Raw genomic sequence first — 18,880 nt, forward strand, 5'->3', positions numbered from 1 at the left:
GATTTATTATTGTCACGACCCAAAACTAACCTCTGTCGTGATGGCGCCTATCATGGAACTAGGCAAGCCGACTCATTTCCAAAACAAACCGTTATTTTCATTTCAAAGAAAATTTCAAGGTTATTTAACATAAAACCTCCACTTAAAGAGTTCAAATCAAAGAAAAACAGAAGTGCGGAAAAGAAAAGCCCGACATCGGGGTGTCACTAGTCATGAGCATCTACTACAATCTGTCTAACAATATCAAGGCTAACTCAGCCTGAAAAATAGCTAAATACAACTAGAGGAAGATAAGAGGGAGAAGAGCAGGGGCTGTGATCGCTAAACAGCTACCTTACTATCTCCAAGAAAAATCTACAATCAGAACACTCAATAACTGCTACCGTGTCCAACTACATCTGAATCTGCACACAAGGTGCAGGGAGTAACGTAAGTACGCCAACTCAGTAAGTAACAAGAATAAATAAAGACTGAGCAGTAGTGACGAGCAATAAAGCATATAACGTTCATATCATGAAATCTCAGTAAAGTACAACATGCTTTAAAAATCAGCGTTTGAATCGAATCATCTCGTTTAAACCCGGTTCTAGTAAAAATCATTTAAATATAATTTTTCAACAGTTTTTCAAACCAAGGCTCAATGCAAAGGTGAGCAAAAGAAATGATGAAATCATAAACAGTCCCTCAGGCAAAACATCACTCATAAACGTCCCCTCGGGCAAACCTCACAGTCACTCGTGCCACTCGGGCATACCTCACAATCACTCTTTTCACTCGGGCATACCTCACAATCACTCATGCCTCCCAGTCACTCAGCACTCGGCACTCGCACTCAGTAGGTACCTGCGCTCACTGGGGTGTGTACAGACTCCGGAGGGGCTCCTTCATCCCAAGCGCTATAATCTGCATGGACAACTCACGTGCTATAATAATAAAGTATGGTGCAGGCGGGCAGCCCCGATCCACACTCATTCTCACAAATCAGGCCCTCGGCCTCACTCAGTCATAAATATGGTGCAGACGGGCAGCCCCGATCCACACTCATCCTCACAAATCAGGCCCTCGGCCTCACTCAGTCATAAACCTCTCAAGCCACTCGGGCATTTCAGTAAAATAGGGCATTCGGCCCAAAATAACATTTATATGCATCAAAATAGAGTCATAAAACTGAGTTATGCGGTAAACAAGTATAAACATGACTGAGTATAGATTTTCAATCGAAAACAGTGAGAGGATGGTAAGAAGCAACCCCTAAGGGTTCAAATAGCATTGGCGCAAGGCCCAAACATGACATTCAGCCCAATTTACAGAAATTATTTCTAAAACATATAAGTATCAAATGGTTTCAACAAAGTATGCAACTTTACAGTTGCTACGGGACGGACCAAGTCACAATTCCCCAATAGTGCACACCCACACTCCCGTCACCTAGCATGTGCTTCACTTCAAAATAGTAGAATGATACGAAATCCGGGGTTTCATACCCTCAGGGTCAGATTTACAATCGTTACTTACCTCAAACCGCGAAATTCTTATTTTGCAATGTCCTTTCCTCGTGAATTGGTCTCCAAACGCCTCGAATCTGGTCATCAATAATTCATTTCAGTCAATAAAATTTATTGGAATTAATTCCACAAAATAATAATGATTTTCCATAAAAATTCGAAAATTAGCTCAAAAATTGCCCGTGGGGCCCACATTTCGAAACTCGACAAAAGTTACAAAATCTGGAAGCCCATTCAACTACGAGTCTAACCATACCAATTTTATCAAAATTCGACACCAACTCGACCCTCAAATCTTCAATTTAAACCAAGAGGGTTTTCAAATTTTTCCAACTCAATTCACCAATTAAATGATAAAAACAATCATGGATTCGGGTAATTTAACCAATATTGAGTTAAGAACACTTACCCCGTTGTTTCCTCTGAAAATCACCCAAAATCGCCTCACTTCCAAGCTCCAAATCGCCAAAAACTGAGTCCCATTTTCAGAACTTAAACTCACTGTCCAGACTTTTCTTCTTCGTGAATGCGGTCAGTGCCTCGCGTTCGCGAAGCACAAAATAGCTCCCGTCCAAATTCCTCCTTCGTGAATGCGACATCACCCTCGCGTTCGCGAAGCACAAAAATGCCTCTGCCTCAATGCCTTCTACGCGAACGCATTCAACCCATCGCGAACGCGATGCTTCGTTCCCTCTCACTACGCGAACGCGACACCCCCTACGCGAACGCGTAGACCAATTGCCTGGGGTCTTCGACTGCTTCCTCTCTTCTTCGCGAACGCGTAACACCTCTCGCGTTCGCGATGCACACCCATTCCACCCTTCGCGAATACGTGCTTCTCTTCGTGAATGCGAAGAGCAAATATGCCAGCCTCTCAGTTCCTCTTCGCGAACGCATGGCTCCACTCGCGAACGCGATGAAGGAAACCAGATGGTGCATCAGAAACTCACCCGAGCCCCTCAGGACCTCAACCAAATATACCAACAAGTCGTAAAACATCATACAGACTTAGTCGAACCCTCAAATCACCTCAAACAATACTAAAACCATGAATTACACCCCAATTCAAGCCTAATGAACTTTGAAATCTCTAATTTCTACAAATAACTTCGGGACCTATCAAATCACGTCCGATTGACCTCAAATTTTGCACACAAGTCATAAATGACATAACATAGGTATTTCAATTTTCAGAATCGGATTCCGACCCCAATATCAAAAAGTCAACCCCGGTCAAACTTCTCAAAAATAAAACTTTCGGCATTTCAAGCCTAATTCCTCAGTATGGTGGATTTCGATATTATTCTGGGCATGAATCAAATTACCATTACATCGGGTTGAAATATGTTGTGGTTCGTCTCATGGTTGGCTTATCAGTGTAATTTCCAAACTTATATCGGCCTTTTCAATCCTTTCTCTGGTGAGATAATCAATCTTCCTCGTCTTAAATTTCATGCCTCTAAAGTTATTCTATCAAATAATCCTTCAACCAATCCAAATAGTTTTGAGGTCGTGGCAATGAGTTACGAGTGGCCCACGTATTATTTCGCTATCCTAAAACCTGGTAGTAAAACTTGGATTTTTACTCGTCCTCAAGATACTTATGACCGTCTTTGTGATATGATAGACCATGGTGGTAAATACTACACTGTGAATGACAGAGGTGGCGTTTCATCTACTGACAAAACTACTTTAGAATCTGACAATTTAGTACGGCCAGTATATCCAGATACGAATAGGTTTTACTGTGGAGAATTTTATCTCGTAAAGACTACAACTGATGAGCTGCTAAGGGTTGAAATGTGTCGTGAGCCATGCATTAAGTGTTAAGATTTCCAAGTTGGTCACAAGATGTTTGTAGATGTGGACAATTTGGGAGACGAAGCCTTGTTCTTGTGTGAGTGTGGTTCCATGTCTGTTTTGGCTTCCAACTTTTTGGGATGTAAATCAAATTCCATATACTATATTTTGACAGATACAGTTCAAGTTCGTGTGATTATTATCTGAACAGAATTGACCTTCAAGATGGCAGCGTCCGCACCCTTTTGTCTTTCAACGAGCCGCCTATTGGTCTTAACTTGACGATGCCACCGGCCTATTTCTTCATTCCTACTCCAAAGTTTACTACCACTTCATTGACAGGTTTGCATACACATATATAGTTAGTTGCACGCAACATGTAGTACTGAATTTGAACATTATTATTTCTCTTAGTATCAGTCTACTAATATATATAAGTTTCAAATAGTTAATAGTGTTCCGTTGGAGAATTATCCATTATAATAGATAAGAATGACCTCGGAATTCTTATTTGTATAAATGGTACTTCGAGCTTGGAATGAGCATGAAGAGATTAATATACTTATTTTTCTTTTGAGTTGTTCTGCTAATTGTTAGATCGGTCGTCCAAGATCTTTGGTTAAAAATGGGATCACCTCTTATGGACTCGTTGAAAATGATTCTGATCTAGTTCATGATAGTGAGATCTTCACAGACAAAAAGGTTGCAGTCTGTGAGTGACATTGTTTCTTCGGGCCCAGGGGCCAATGAATTAGTTAGTTATATTTATGTAATCTAATGTTGCTTCAATCCTCTTACAATTTCAGTGCATTAATAAGTGCACTATATAATGTCAACTACCACATATGTACAAACCACAAATTAGAGAAAAAGTGTAAAAAATTATCAATTGTTATAGCTATTCTTTGAGTAATTTATACATCAGTGGAGGGTCATACTGCCAATCCTCTTTGTTCACCTTGTAAGTGTACTGGCAATGATTGTGTTGTCGCCCCTATCATGTCATTCTTGATTGTTACGCCAAGACGGTGACGTTGGTTATGCCAGGTCTACCGTGGCTAGAGTGGAGAGGTACCTCGAATCATGTTCCTAGTAGGGTTGTTTCATTTCTTAAAGCTCAACGAATGGTTGAGAAGGGGTGTGATGCGTATCTGGCCTATGTGAGAGATGTTAGTATTGATACTCCTACTGTGGAGTGAGTTCATGTAGTAAGGGATTTTTCTAATGTATTTTCAGCAGATCTTTCGGGTATGCCACCCGACAGGGATATTGACTTTGGTATTGATTTATTATCGGGCACTCAGCCCATTTCTATTCCACCATATCGTATGGCCCCAACAGAGTTGAAAGAATTAAAAGAACAATTACAGAAATTGCTAGATAAGGGCTTCATTCGGCCTAGTGTATCGCCTTGGGGTACTCCTATCTTATTTGTGAAGAAGAAGGATGGTTCTATGTGGTTGTGTATTAATTACTGCCAGCTGAACAAGGTTACAGTGAAGAACAGGTATCCATTGCCACGTATTGATGACCTATTTGATTAGTTTCAGGGTGCTAGAGTTTTTTCTAAGATCGAATTGCGTTCAGGCTATCATCAATTGAAGATTCGGGAGCCAGATATCCCGAAGACTGCTTTCAAGACTCAGTACGGTCATTACGAGTTCCTTGTGATGTCTTTCCCAGCAACATTTATGCACTTAATAAATAGTGTATTTCAACCCTAACTTGATTCTTTCGTCATTGTGTTTATTGACGACATTCTAGTGTATTCCCAGAGTTGGGAAGATCATGAACACCACTTGAGAACTGTGCTTCAGACTTTGAGAGAAAAGAAGTTATATGAAAAATTTTCAAAGTGTGAATTCTGGCTTGATTCAGTGGGATTTTTGGGCCATATAGTTTCGTGCGAGGGGATCAAGGTAGATACGAAGAAGATTGAAGCAGTGTAAAGTTGGTCCAGACCGTCCTCAGTTACAAAAATCCGGAGTTTCATTGGTTTCGTAGGGTATTATCGTCGATTTGTAAAGGGTTTCTTTTCTATTACTGTATCTATGTCCAAATTGACCTAGAAGGGTGCTCCGTTCAAGTGGACCGAGGAATATGAGGAGAGCTTCCAAAAGCTCAAGACAGCTTTGACTACAACCCCAGTATTGGTATTACCTACAGGTTCAAGGTCTTATACTGTGTATTGTGACGCATCGTGTATTGGTCTCGGCGCAGTGTTGATGCAAGACGGTAGGGTAATTTCCTACACGTCCAGACAGCTAAAGGTACATGAGAAGAATTATCTGATCCATGACCTTAAGTTAGCAGCTATTGTTCATGCCTTGAAGATTTGGCAGCATTATTTGTACGATGTCTATTGTGAGGTTTACACCGATCACTAGAGTCTACAACATCTGTTTAAACAGAAGGATCTTAATTTGCGGTAGCGGAGATGGTTGGAGTTGCTTAAGGATTATGATATCACCATTCTTTATCATCCTGGGAAGGCCAATGTAGTGGCCGATGCTTTGAGTCGTAAGTCGGAGAGTTTGGGCAGCTTAGCATATTTACCAGTAGCAGAGAGGCCTTTAGCCTTAGATGTTCAGGCCTTGGCCAACCAGTTTGTTAGACTGGATGTTTCCGAGCCTAACCGAGTTTTGGCTTGTGTGGTTTCTCAGTCTTCTCTTTATGATCGTATCAGAGAGCATCAGTACGATGACCCTCATCTGCTTGTCCTTAAGGACATAGTTCAGCACGGTGATGCCAAGGAAGTCACTATTGGAGATGACGATGTATTACGGATGTAGTGCAGGCTATGTGTGCCTAATGTAAATGGTTTGCGTGAGTTGATTCTCCAGGAGGCTCATAGTTCGCGGTACTCCATTCATCCGGGTGCTGCAAAGATGTATCAGGACTTGAGACAATATTATTAGTGGAGGCGGATGAATAAAGACATAGTGGAGTATGTAGCTCGGTGTCTAAATTGTCAACAGGTGAAATATGAGCATCAACGACCGGGTGGATTGCTTCAGAAGTTAGAGATTTCAGAATGGAAATGGGAGAAGATCACTATGGATTTCGTTGTTGGACTCCCACGGACTCAGAGGAAGTTTGATGCAGTTTGGGTGATTGTGGATAAATTGACCAAGTCAGCTCATTTCATTCCTGTGATTACTACTTACTCTTCAAAGCAGCTAGCTCAGGTATATATTGGCGAGATTGGCAGACTTCACGGCGTGCCAGTATCTATCATCTCTGACCAGGGTACGTAGTTTACATCACGGTTCTGGAGGGCAGTACAAAGTGCGTTGGGTACTCGTGTAGAGTTGAGTATAATATTTCACCCTCAGATGGACGGGCAGTCCGAATGCACTATTCAGATACTGGAGGATATGCTTCGTGCATGTGTGATAGATTTGGGGGGGGGGTGCTTGGGACCAGTTCTTACCACTTGCTGAGTTTGCTTACAACAGTTACCAGTCGAGCATTCAGATGGCTCCGTATGAGGCCTTGTATGGTAGGCGGTGCCGGTCTCCAGTGGGATGGTTCGAACCGAGCGAGGCTAAGCTGTTAGGTATAGACTTGGTTCAGGATGCCCTGGAAAAGGTTAAGTTGATTCAGTATTGACTTCGTACAACCCAATCTAGACAGAAGAGTTATGCGGATCAGAAGGTTCGTGATGTTACATTCATGGTTGGTGAACGGGTCCTGCTCCGGGTTTCGCCTATAAAGGGGGTAATGAGGTTCGGGAAGACGGGCAAGTTGAGCCCTAGGTATATTGGGTCTTTTGAGATTCTTGAGAGAGTTGGAGAGGTGGCTTACATACTTGCACTACCACCTAGCCTCTCTACAGTTCATCCGGTATTCCATGTTTCTATGCTTCAGAAATATCACGGCGATCCGTATCATGTGTTAGACTTTAGTTCGGTTCAGTTGGACAAGGATCTATCTTATGTTGAGGAAACAATAGCTATTTTAGATAGGCATGTTCGAAAGCTGAGGTCAAAGAATATTGCTTCCGTAAAGGTTCAGTGGATGGGTCATCCGGTCGAGAAGGCGACTTGAGAGACCGAACATGATATGCACATCTGTTATCCACACTTATTCACCAGCTCAGGTACTTTTTCTAACTCCGTTCGAGGACGAACGTTTATTTTAGAGGTGGAGAACGTGATGACCCAAAATATTATCTTTAAAGTTAATAATTAATTCTGTATTCTAAGATATCGAAAAGCACTATCTATTATTACTCGACTTGCGTGCGCAGTCCGGAAAATTTTCCGGAAAAATTTTATGAGAAAAATGGATTAAAATATGAATTAGAGCTTTAAAACTCAATTGAGATGACTTTGGTCAATATTTTGAGCAAACGGACTCGGATTAGTGTTTTGACAGTTTCGATAGGTCCGTATCGTGATTTGAGACTTGGGCGTATGCCCATAATCAAATTTCGGGGTCCCTAGCCCGAGATATAAAATTTTGATGATAAATTAAAAGTTTTTAAAAGCTTAAGTCAAATAGTGATCGGATGTCGAATTATGTGCAAACGACTCCGGAATAGAATTTTGATGATTCCAACAGCTCCGCATGGTAATTTTGGACTTAGGAGCGTGATCATAATTTTATTTGAAAGTCCGTAGTGAAATTAGGCTTGAAATGGCTAAGATAGGAATTTAAGTTTGGAAGTTTGACCGGAGAGTTGATTTTTTGATATCGGGGTCGGAATCCAGTTCTAAAATTTTTCACAAATCCGTTATGTCATTTATGACTTGTGTGCAAAATTTGAGGTCAATCGGACTTGATTTGATAGGTTTCAACATTGAATGTAGAAGTTGGAAATTCTAAGTTTCATTAAGCTTGAATTGGAGTATGATTCGTGATTTTAGAGTTGTTTTATGTGATTGAAGTTTCAAATAAGTTCGTATGATATTTTAGGACTTGTTGGTATATTTGGTTAAGGTCCCGAGGGCCTCAGGTGAATTTCGGATTATTAACAGATCAAAAGTTAGGCTTAAAAAGCTGCTGCAATTTTCTTCTGCTGTAACTACAAAAATCGAGCCCAGGGTCGAAGGCCAGGGTCGAAGCCAGGGACGAGGCTCGGGATCAAAGGCCCAACTCGAGGGCCATGATCGAAGGCAGGATCGAAGGCCCAACTCGAGGGCCATGATCGAAGGCACAATCGAAGGCATGATCGAATGCCCAGCTCGAGGGCCACAATCGAAGGCAAGGCTCGAGGGTTAGGGATCGAGGCCTAGGATCGAGGCCAGGATCGATGGTTGCCTCGGCAGTTTATAAAACTGGAAATTTCGTCCTTAGTTGCCATTTTTGACAAACTTGTGCTTGAGTAGAAGTGATTTTTAGCAGATGTTTAAGGAGAAATATTTGTGTAAGTGATTCTAACTCGGATTTGGTCAATATACACGAATATATCATTATTTTCACCATTTAATTAGTGTATTGAGATGAAAATTTGGAATTTTTTTAGAAATCTCATAAAAATGAATTTTTGAGATTTCGGTGTCGATTCAGAGTCAGATTTGAGTGAAACTAGTATGGTTAGACTTGTAATTGAATGGGTTGCCGGAGTTTGTAAGTTTCACCGGATTCTGAGAGGTGGTCCCCACAGGCAATTTTTAGCTAATTTCGGATTTTATTGAAAAATATAGTATTTTCTTATGAAATTGATTCCTATAATATTTGTTGACTGTATCGAATTAATTATGACTAGATACGAGTTGATCGGAGTCGAAAAATCGAGAAAAATGCATACTACTTGGTTAAATTGGAGCAAGTCGAGGTAAGTGACTTGTCTAACCTTGTGTGTGGAAAATTTTTTCTAGGATTTGTATTAATTGTAATGTAATGAAAGTCGTGTACACGAGGTAACGAGTGTGTATACGGACTAAATACGAAGGATTATGTTCTTAAATTATGAAGATCACTATTGCATATTAATTAAATTATTAAATCTTGTTATATTCTCCATCATTGATTTGATTTATATACTTTAAATTTCCTTGACTTTTTCCTGCTGATTGCTTTATATGTTTAGTTGAAACTTGATTTCTTTTATTCTGTGTATTATTTGAAGATTGATTTTCTTTAATTAAATATTATTAATATAAAGTATTTGATATTTTAAAATTTGGTATTGAAGCAACGTATTAAAGACTTTAAAATATTATTTTACTGAATTATTTATTCCTGAATATTTTTGTAAGATTTGTGATGGAGCCGTGAGCTTTTTATTGTGAAAAAAAAATATTGTTGTTGAATTATTTTGGCAAATTGAAATATTTGGGCACTTGAGGTGTAAATTGTGATATTGATACGCATGCGGTGGTATAAGGTTTGGGTATGAAATGCATGCGGTGAAATAAGGGTGGCTTGATACGCGTGGCTAGTAGGGAAATTACTAAAAGTCATGCGGTATGATAAGGATGGCTAAAACGCGGGATGCTATTTCAGAAAAAAAATATTTTCTTTAAAAATAAATTGTGAAGGCTCCCGCGGTGAGATAAGAAAATGAGATATTGATTTATGGCCGCAGTTGCCTTTGATTATTTGTTATGATTTTCTTAAAAATGAAAGGAAATTCTGTTTTGATTCCCCGAGATATTATTTGTCATTATTTTGTGTAATTAAATGGTGACATGCTATTTGATTCATTTCCATTGTCATTTTATTTTATTATATTGTGAAACATTCTACCATGCCATTTATTATTATTTTTCAGTAGGGCTTGACCTGACCTTGTCACTACTGTACCGAGGTTAGACTTGGCACTTACCGAGTACCGCTGTAGTGTACTCATACTACGCTTCTGCACATCTTTTTGTGCAGATCCAGGTACTTCTTACCAGTCTAGACATTAGTGAGTATCTGTGTACGAAGACTTCGAGGTATATCTGCCAGCGTCCGCAGACTCCGGAGTCCCCTTCTATCTTACTATGTTGTCCTCCTTATTTGCTTTAGACTCTGATGTATAGAGACATAGAGAATAAATTCTTAAAAGCTTGTGACTTATTTCTACCGGGTTTTGGGAGTTGTAATTATTTGAATTGTAGTTTATTTATTCCAGATATTTATGATTATTCCGCATTGATAGGCTTACCTAGTCTTAAAGACTAGGTGTCATCACGACCTCCTACGGAGGAAATTTGGGGTCGTGACACCCCATCTCCACACCCTCCTATCAAGGGTCATATCCTCAGTAAGCTGAAGACGTGCAATGTCATTCATAATTACCTCTCCCCAATACTTCTTGGTTACCTCTGCCTCTCCTTAGACCCACCACTGCGACCCTTTGACACCTCTTCATTAGGGCATTTGTGCATCTCCTTTTCACATGCCCGAACCATCTCAACCTCAATTCCCGCATTTGTCTACCATAGAGGTCATTCCTAACTATTTCTCTCATAGTATACCCACACATCCATCTCAACATTCTCATTTGCGCTACTTTCATCTTCTGGATATGAGCGTTCTTGACTGGCCAAGACTCCGCTCCATACAATCAGGGGCGGATCTATGTAGTGGGTTTGGGGTGCCATGCCACCCAGACGCTCGGAAAAATTTTTATGTCTATATTAATATTTTACACAAGAAAATCTATATAAGTAAAGAGTGGCACCCTCAATCACAAAGTAACTCTAGGTACCATGTTTAAACTAGCAATTTCCCCACGCAAGATGCAAGATCAAGACTCTGCTAAATTCCAAGTCAATTTACTCACCCTTGTTCCCTTTTCCAGTTCTTTCTTTTTGTACATCCCCATTTTTATTATTTATTAAATTATATGTTTGATTCCTTTTTTCATTTTTTCTACATTTTCAAATACTTGTGATTTTAATCATTTTTTCTCTTTTTATCCATATAATATTATCTTTTCCTTGGATTCATGTTTGTAGAATGATGGCATCGATAGACATAATATTAATCTAGTTATGCGTAGATTAAAAAAATATTATTTTTAGCTTATATTTTTAAGTCACATAAACAAATAGAATTTGAATCAAGAGAATTAGATCGAATTGGACAAAACTTATTCAGTTTGGAGATAATGTATTTATTCATGCATAAAAATCTTGTAAATCGAGCTAAATTAATTTAGAATGAATCGAACTGAAACAAGCCGAATTAATTCGAATGGATCGAAATGACTCAATATACACTATAATTCAATCTTCTTCACTAATGGTAGATTTAGACAGTGGCACCCGTAGTCATCAAATCCTGAATCAGCCATACAATATAATGAGATGAAAACTATACACTATTGGTGTATATAACTTAAATTATTGGTTTAAAAGTAGATTAGTATACTTTTTTTACAGAACTCACTAAGATTTCACCAAGTGTCTTAAAGTCAGCCATAATTAACGAAAAAATAAGCTTCCCTTTTTCTTTTTTTAATGGAAGATATCTACTCCTATTGATTTTGGCTCATAGTAAATCTTCATTTCCCGAATAAAGTTGTGAAAGAAAATTGAGTTCTAAGATAACCAAATACTAATCGGTAGTTGGATAATATTTCCACTCGTCCTTTGATTAACAATTCGGAGGTTGGGCTAACATTGGAATTATGGATGAAATTGGGGCAATTGTCCAGTTTTTGGTGGAGTAACACAGCAGTAATACTAAACTCCTTTGACAACAACAACAACAATAACATACCAGTATAATCTTACCAGTGAAATCTAGGGAAGGTGGTGTATATACAGACGTTAGCCTTACATTGTGAAAATAGAGAAATTGTTTCCGACGGACCCTCGGCTTAAGAAACACATAATCAACATTAGGATAAGAAATTACAACAAAGGATCAAAATACCATCATCATCAACAACAACAACAACAAGAACAACAACAACAACGACCCAGTAAAATTTCACAAGCGGGGTCTGGGGAGAGTAGTATGTACGTAGAATCGTAGACCTTAACCCTATCCCGAGGGAGTAGAGGGGCTGTTTACGATAGACCCTCGACTCAAGAAGACGAAAAGAAACAATATATTAGTACCATCAACAGAAACCATAGAAATAATAACAACATCATAAGAATCAGAAAACAAATGAAAAACAAAAACAATAACCAGTAAATAAGGCCCGACACTATGAAAAACGGAAGAGTAGTGTGAATGTAACATTAACCACTAGCAGTCTAAGACAAAATCCTATCAGACTAGCCTCACACTGGTACGAAGTAGAAAGTAAAATTATAATTTATTTTAATTATGATGCTATTCGAGCTAATTTGTGCATATCTCGAATAATTTATTAGATATTTATTATTATTCATCAGCACAAAAATCAAAAAAATTAAAATTTAAACGGATGAAAAGGAATTAACTAGTATTATTTATATTTATTGTCTTTACTGGTATTTGAACTCCATTAATAATTCCAACTTCTATTAATAGCTAGACCACCTTTAACCGCTAAAATTAAAATAATTTTTTATTGGAAAAGATGCTAAACGTCAGTTTGTCCGTCTTTACTCATCTCCCTAAAGTTTTTCTTTTTTTTTTGTTGGTATTATTATCTTTAGCCTGTGCCATAAATTATTTATATTCGATAGCTGAAAAAATATATAAAATTTGATTAATTTTAGTATATTTACAAAATGTATATATATATGAAAAAATTTATATTTTTTCGATTATTATTTTAAGAGCGACTATACTGTGTCATTTATTTATTTATTTTTTAACACAAAAACTAAACCTCAACGTGGCAAGGACAGAGAATTAGTGTGGGACGACCCACCAAAAATTAATTTATTATTCCTAAAAATCATCCCATTAGTTCACCGAAAGAAACATTAAAAATCAAGAGGTGGGTCCAGAACGAATGAAAAGAAGCCAACTGTTAGGACAGATGTCTGGTAAATGGGACCCACTTGACTAAGAAATTTTATAAAGGCAAAGTTTTGTTTAGTGTACAAAAGTTTCCAATCCTTGACACATCACATACTTTGCTTTCTAATCTGTTTTCTACAGTCTTTTACATTACTATTTTATTACATTTTCTTTCTTTCTTTTAATTTTAGTGTGTCATTAATGCATACTGTTTTGAAACGGTAAGCAACTTCTTACTTACCTTCCTTCATTTTTTTATGATTTGTGTATTTGTTTATTTGGATTATTGTATTAATTGATTTGTGTTATCTAATCAATACCACCAATAAATATAGAATGATTAGACTAATAACAAATGCTTACATGCATCATATTTGATTTGTTTGACTGTTGAATCATGGGGTTCTTGGTTGTTGTTGGTTCCTCACAATCTTTTTTGATTCAATTAACTTTATGTGCTAAGATAATTAAGTTTGTTCGTATAAATCAGGAATCTTGAAATTGGGTTGCTAGTGGTTCCTGGGATTGTGTTGAAATTTGGAGGAAAAAAGTTATGTTTTTTTTGGCTGAGCAATTTGATGTGTGGTCTGATTTGAGCTTGTAAGTTCTCTCTTTTAAATAAAGTTTGAATCTTTATTATTCTTTCTATGTTGTATCTCTGTCTTGTTTCAAAGAAGCAGTGACCACTATACATTAAAGACCTGATTTGTTGTTTTCCAATTAATTGGGTATATAATTGGTGATAAAAAATCGATTCTTGGTTATTGAATTGAGGCTTTGGGATAAAGAAGGATCGAATTGGAATAGAAGTGTACAAAGATGCTGAATAAGGTCTAATAATTCTAGCATATATTTTATGGATAGTGATTCCCCTTGAAACAGAAGTTTGGACTTTGGATCCATATTCTCTCTTATGTCATAGATTACCTGTTTGAACTAAGCTTCTTTTTCAGCTCCCTTGTTTCTCTTCTAAGGGAGAATAAGTGACTTATTTTGGCTTTTGAAACCATTTTTTGGCTTTTTTATTAGTTTATTTTAGGGGTTTGAAATTTGGATTAGTGCTAAGAGAAGAAGGGTAGTGATGGAAGAGATGTTACCAACACTTGCTGTATCATATAAACAGGGAAAATTGATATATGATGAATCAGTACTACCCACTCGTATGGACTTCAGCGGATATGAGCTGGTACCAAACACAAAGTGCAAGCTTCCTTCGGTGTCCGTTGCTAATCAGAATACTAGGGTGCCACGGGATAACGCTAACCTTATGACAGTTGCCGATTGCCATGAAATCAGGAAAGGGAACAATTTTTCATCGACAGTGATAGCGACTGGAAATTGTTTGGTAACTACTGATGCAAATGATAGATCTAGGGACAATAATTTGATTTCATCAACTGATGAGCTATTAGGAAATATGACTTGTTCTAATTCTCTAGTGGATGAGCGTGGCGGCACGTTTGGAGATGAAGACAAGAAGGTTGGTGTATCCCAGAATCTAAGGAAGTCTTATTCATGTGATTTGGCTAATGTGTTGGTTAATGAGTCAGAATTTGTAAGTGATCTTGTTTCCACTGGAATGAACGGTGTGGTTGTGGGTGCTGAAGATTATAAAAGAAAATTACCACCATCCCTCCTTGAGAGTTCAAATGAGATGAAGATAAGTAGGCCAAATGTCTTTGGTTTTGATTCTGTGCCGCTTTGGGGGCTCACCACGATACAAGGAAAGAGGCCGGAGATGGAAGATGCAGCAGTAGCTTTACCAAGGTTTCTGAGAATCCCATCTCAAATGTTGATGGATCTGCCAGTTTCTCATGCCCAGAATCAAGCACTAACGGCCCATTTATTTGGGGTTTATGATGGACATGGAGGCTCTCAGGTGAACGTTCCATCTGTTTTTGCTTGTGATGTTACACATTTGGTTTCGTTTCTAGTTAAACAAAAGTTGCTATTGCATGCATGTTAGAGTTCATTTCCTATGTGCTTGTGTATTTATTTTTCAGGTACACATATATTACGTCCAACTGTTTTTTTCCCCCTTTCGTAGCAGGTTGCTAATTATTGTCGTGAGCGTATCCATATGGCTTTAGCACAGGAGATAGATATTGCGAAAGAGGATTCACATAATAATGGAAGTGTTAACTGGAAGGAGCAATGGTCAAAGGCTTTCTTGAATTGTTTCTGTAGAGTTGATGATGAGGTGCGAGGGTTCGGTAGTGAAACAGACGGTATTGAGCCTGACCTTGCACCTATTGCTCCGAAGCAGTTGGATCTACAGCTGTAGTTGCTGTTGTTAGTCCAACCCATATTATTGTTGCAAATTGTGGTGATTCAAGGGCAGTCCTTTGTCGGGGGAAATTACCCATGCCGTTGTCCATTGATCATAAAGTAAGGCTTATGCTTGTTTTTATACCATTCTGCAACATTTGTTTGGCTTTCTTTGCAACCATATAATCTTCTTCAACTATGTTAATTGTTTTCAGCCAAATAGAGAAGATGAGTGTTCGCGAATAGAAGCATTGGGAGGGAAGGTCATTAATTGGGATGGACATCGTGTTTCTGGTGTTCTTGCAGTTTCAAGGTCGATTGGTATGTATATTGTACTATCTGCACGGAAGTGTGACTGTGATTGTACTGTTATATTTTCATTATTGGTTGGAGAGGGTTAAGCGAGTAATCTATATCGTCCTTAGTTTGTACATGGGGAAATAGGTATCAAGCTATAAATGGAATTGTAAAGCTACACCATAATTGGACCAAACATTCACATGCACCAAAATGGAAGTGATATAACATACATAATATAGTGTATGGAAGTTCAGCCCTGAACCCACTGGTGTTGAAACACAATCTCTGACTTCAGTTGACCTGGTACAAATGTAAAGATCACACATAATATGGAATTGCTCAATGTGATTAATTCAACAAAACCCCATATCAACAATATTAAACAATAAGCCGTTCGGCAAATTTCATAAGATTGACTTCAAATACAAATATGGATGTATTCTCCTATTGTTTGCTATCCGCATTGTAGGTTAGCGTGTCATCCAAAAACTGCATCTTACTTAACTATTACTTAACAAGAAAATTCTCTGTTCACATTTATTATTTTGAAACTGTTATCCTAGAGATCAAAACTTTCTTGGTCTGACAAGGTTGTCATTTTACTGCAGGTGATAGATATTTAAGGCCTTATGTGATTCCAGATCCAGAAATGATGTTTGTACCCCGAGTAAAAGATGACGACTGTCTTATTTTAGCAAGTGACGGTCTTTGGGATGTCTTGACAAATGAAGAAGCTTGTGAGGTGGCAAGGAGACGAATTCTTCTCTGGCACAAAAAGAATGGTGGTACTTTGACTAACGAAAGGGGTGAAAACGTCGATCCTGCTGCTCAGGATGCTGCAGAGTACTTGACACGACTTGCTCTCCAAAAGGGCAGCAGAGACAATATATCTGTGATTGTGGTCGACTTGAAGGTGCAGAGGAAATTCAAGAAGAAAACGTAGCACTAAACCATCCTCGTTAGTTTCCATTTCATTTTGTGGACGTAGCACTGGTAAGCTACAACCCACCATGTTAATCGAATTAAATAGTATTACTGCAAACTGTAGCTATCTTTTAGGCTGGCTCCGTACAGGATTAGCGAATCGCACTTAATATTACTAATGTTGGAGTAAACTACGATGAAAGTTGTTCTGACAATAAAAATTCAGCAAAGTTGGTTCAAAGAACAACTACTGACTTCCAGCAGACCATTTATCTTCCTGCAGTGTAATGTGCTTCATGTCTATATAACCAGACAGGTAAAAGTGTTGTTGAGGTAATCCTTTGACTTCCATTTTCTCTTACCATTTCTCAGCCTATTTTTTAAATTTCTTTTATTCCTATTTTTGAGTTTTAATGGAACGTTGTATGTTCTATAAAACTGATGTATGTTTTTAAAATTCAATGTATGAGTATTTGTATGTTTCTTATCTCAATGATATAATTCTTCTGATATCAAACCTTAATTGCTACTGATGGAGAGAAACAGTAGAGTAAAACATGCTATTGTCAAAAGAAGCAGTATTCATTTATACCAACTGAGTCAGCTCTATGCTTCTCCATAGCCGAGGGTCTATTGGAAATAGCCTCTCTACAAAGCAGTGGCGAAGCCACATGGTCACAAGGGTGGTCAACTGACCACCCTTCGTCGAAAAATTACATTGTGTATATAGGCAAAATATTACGTTTTAGAGGTATATAACACATATTGAACACCCTTTGTCGGGAACTTTTTTTCACTTCTTTCAAATTTGAACAGCCTTGAAAAAATTTCTAGCTTCGCCACTGCTACAAAGTTAGGGGTAAGGCTACATACACACTATCCTTCCCAGACCCCACTTGTGGGATTACACTGAGTTTGTTGTTGTTGTTGTTGTTAAGTCAGCTGACGGAATGAAATATATCCTCTGTATAAATGCTTCCCAAAACCCCGTAAATTTGCCGTTCTCTTTGCATATGCTTCTTCGCCGTTCGACGAGGTAGTCTCTGAGATGAGACACTGAGGCTTCCTGCAGCTGCTTCAGAAGAATCTCTAGTTTTTGTTAGCCCATTTAAACAATTGGATCAAGAGTCTAATACCAAAGCTCTGATATCATGAAACTTGAGAATAAGTAATCTGAAATTTTCTCATAGCTCCGACGAAGAGAATATGCTGCAATATAGAGAGACATACCAAACAAATCTACCACTGAATTCTAATCCATAGAGAGCAAAAGATAAACATTATGTACAACCTTAAACTGAAAAAACTTCCATTTTCCAGAAGTTAAGAAGCGAAAAATTCTGATTTCTGTGTTTTCTTTGCATAACTATGGTCTTCTGTTGACAACTGCCATATCAGGGCTTTGTATATTGGTACTGTACAGTTAGATGATATACATGGACTACCTTTTGGGCAATGGCGAAAAAGGTCTGGAACTTGAATCGAAGCATCTAATGCATTGCCCCCAAAAGATTACTGCATGCACAGATATACACGAAAAAGTAATATAATCATAAATTTGTGTTGCATGAAACTCATAGCGAAGTAATGAACGTTGGTCCATTAGAGTCTGTCAAAAAAGTTCTACAATATCAGCATGCACCAAACATACGAAAAGTGGATATAATCACAAACTCGTCTTTTATGACCATCAAATACCATAAAATGAACTCGAAAGTCATTGCGGAGCAAGGAATATTGGTCACTAGGCCATTTCCAACGGACCTACGAAATTTTAGGCCAATCAGAATCCGTAATTTTTTTAATACAAAATCAACATGTACTAATATATACGAAAAAGTGGATATAATCATAAGTTTGTATTGAATGACCCCGAAATACAATAAAATAAATCCAAAAGTTGTGGCGAAGCAATGAGTAGTGGTCACTAGGCTGTTTCCTATGGACCTACAAAATGCAAAAAAATAAGGAACAATCATGGAGAAGCGATGACTATTGTTCATTAGGTTGTTTCCGATGAGCCCGCAAATTTTAGGCGATTCGGAACTTGCCGCCCGACTTCAAGAAGATAGACACTATTAGCACACGAAATGGTGTGTCTATTTTTCGTTTTTTGGCGTTTTAGAGTCATAAAACTGGAATTTCACCCGATTTTCAGATTTTCATGTGCTATAGGCTATACCATCTGCATGGGTCTGGGCGACCGGACCCGAATCACCTAAAATTTTGCCGACCCATCG

The 18,880-nt window shown here is 38.2% G+C and overlaps 1 pseudogene; it reads left to right on the forward strand.

Moving 5' to 3' along the window:
* Positions 1-13,511: 13,511 nt before the first annotated feature.
* On the forward strand, positions 13,512-16,887 carry LOC107761819 (protein phosphatase 2C 50-like; annotated as a pseudogene).
* The last annotated feature ends 1,993 nt before the right edge of the window (positions 16,888-18,880 follow it).

This window comes from Nicotiana tabacum, chromosome 2 (genome assembly GCF_000715075.1).
Source record: "Nicotiana tabacum cultivar K326 chromosome 2, ASM71507v2, whole genome shotgun sequence".
Classification (NCBI taxonomy): Eukaryota; Viridiplantae; Streptophyta; class Magnoliopsida; order Solanales; family Solanaceae; genus Nicotiana; species Nicotiana tabacum.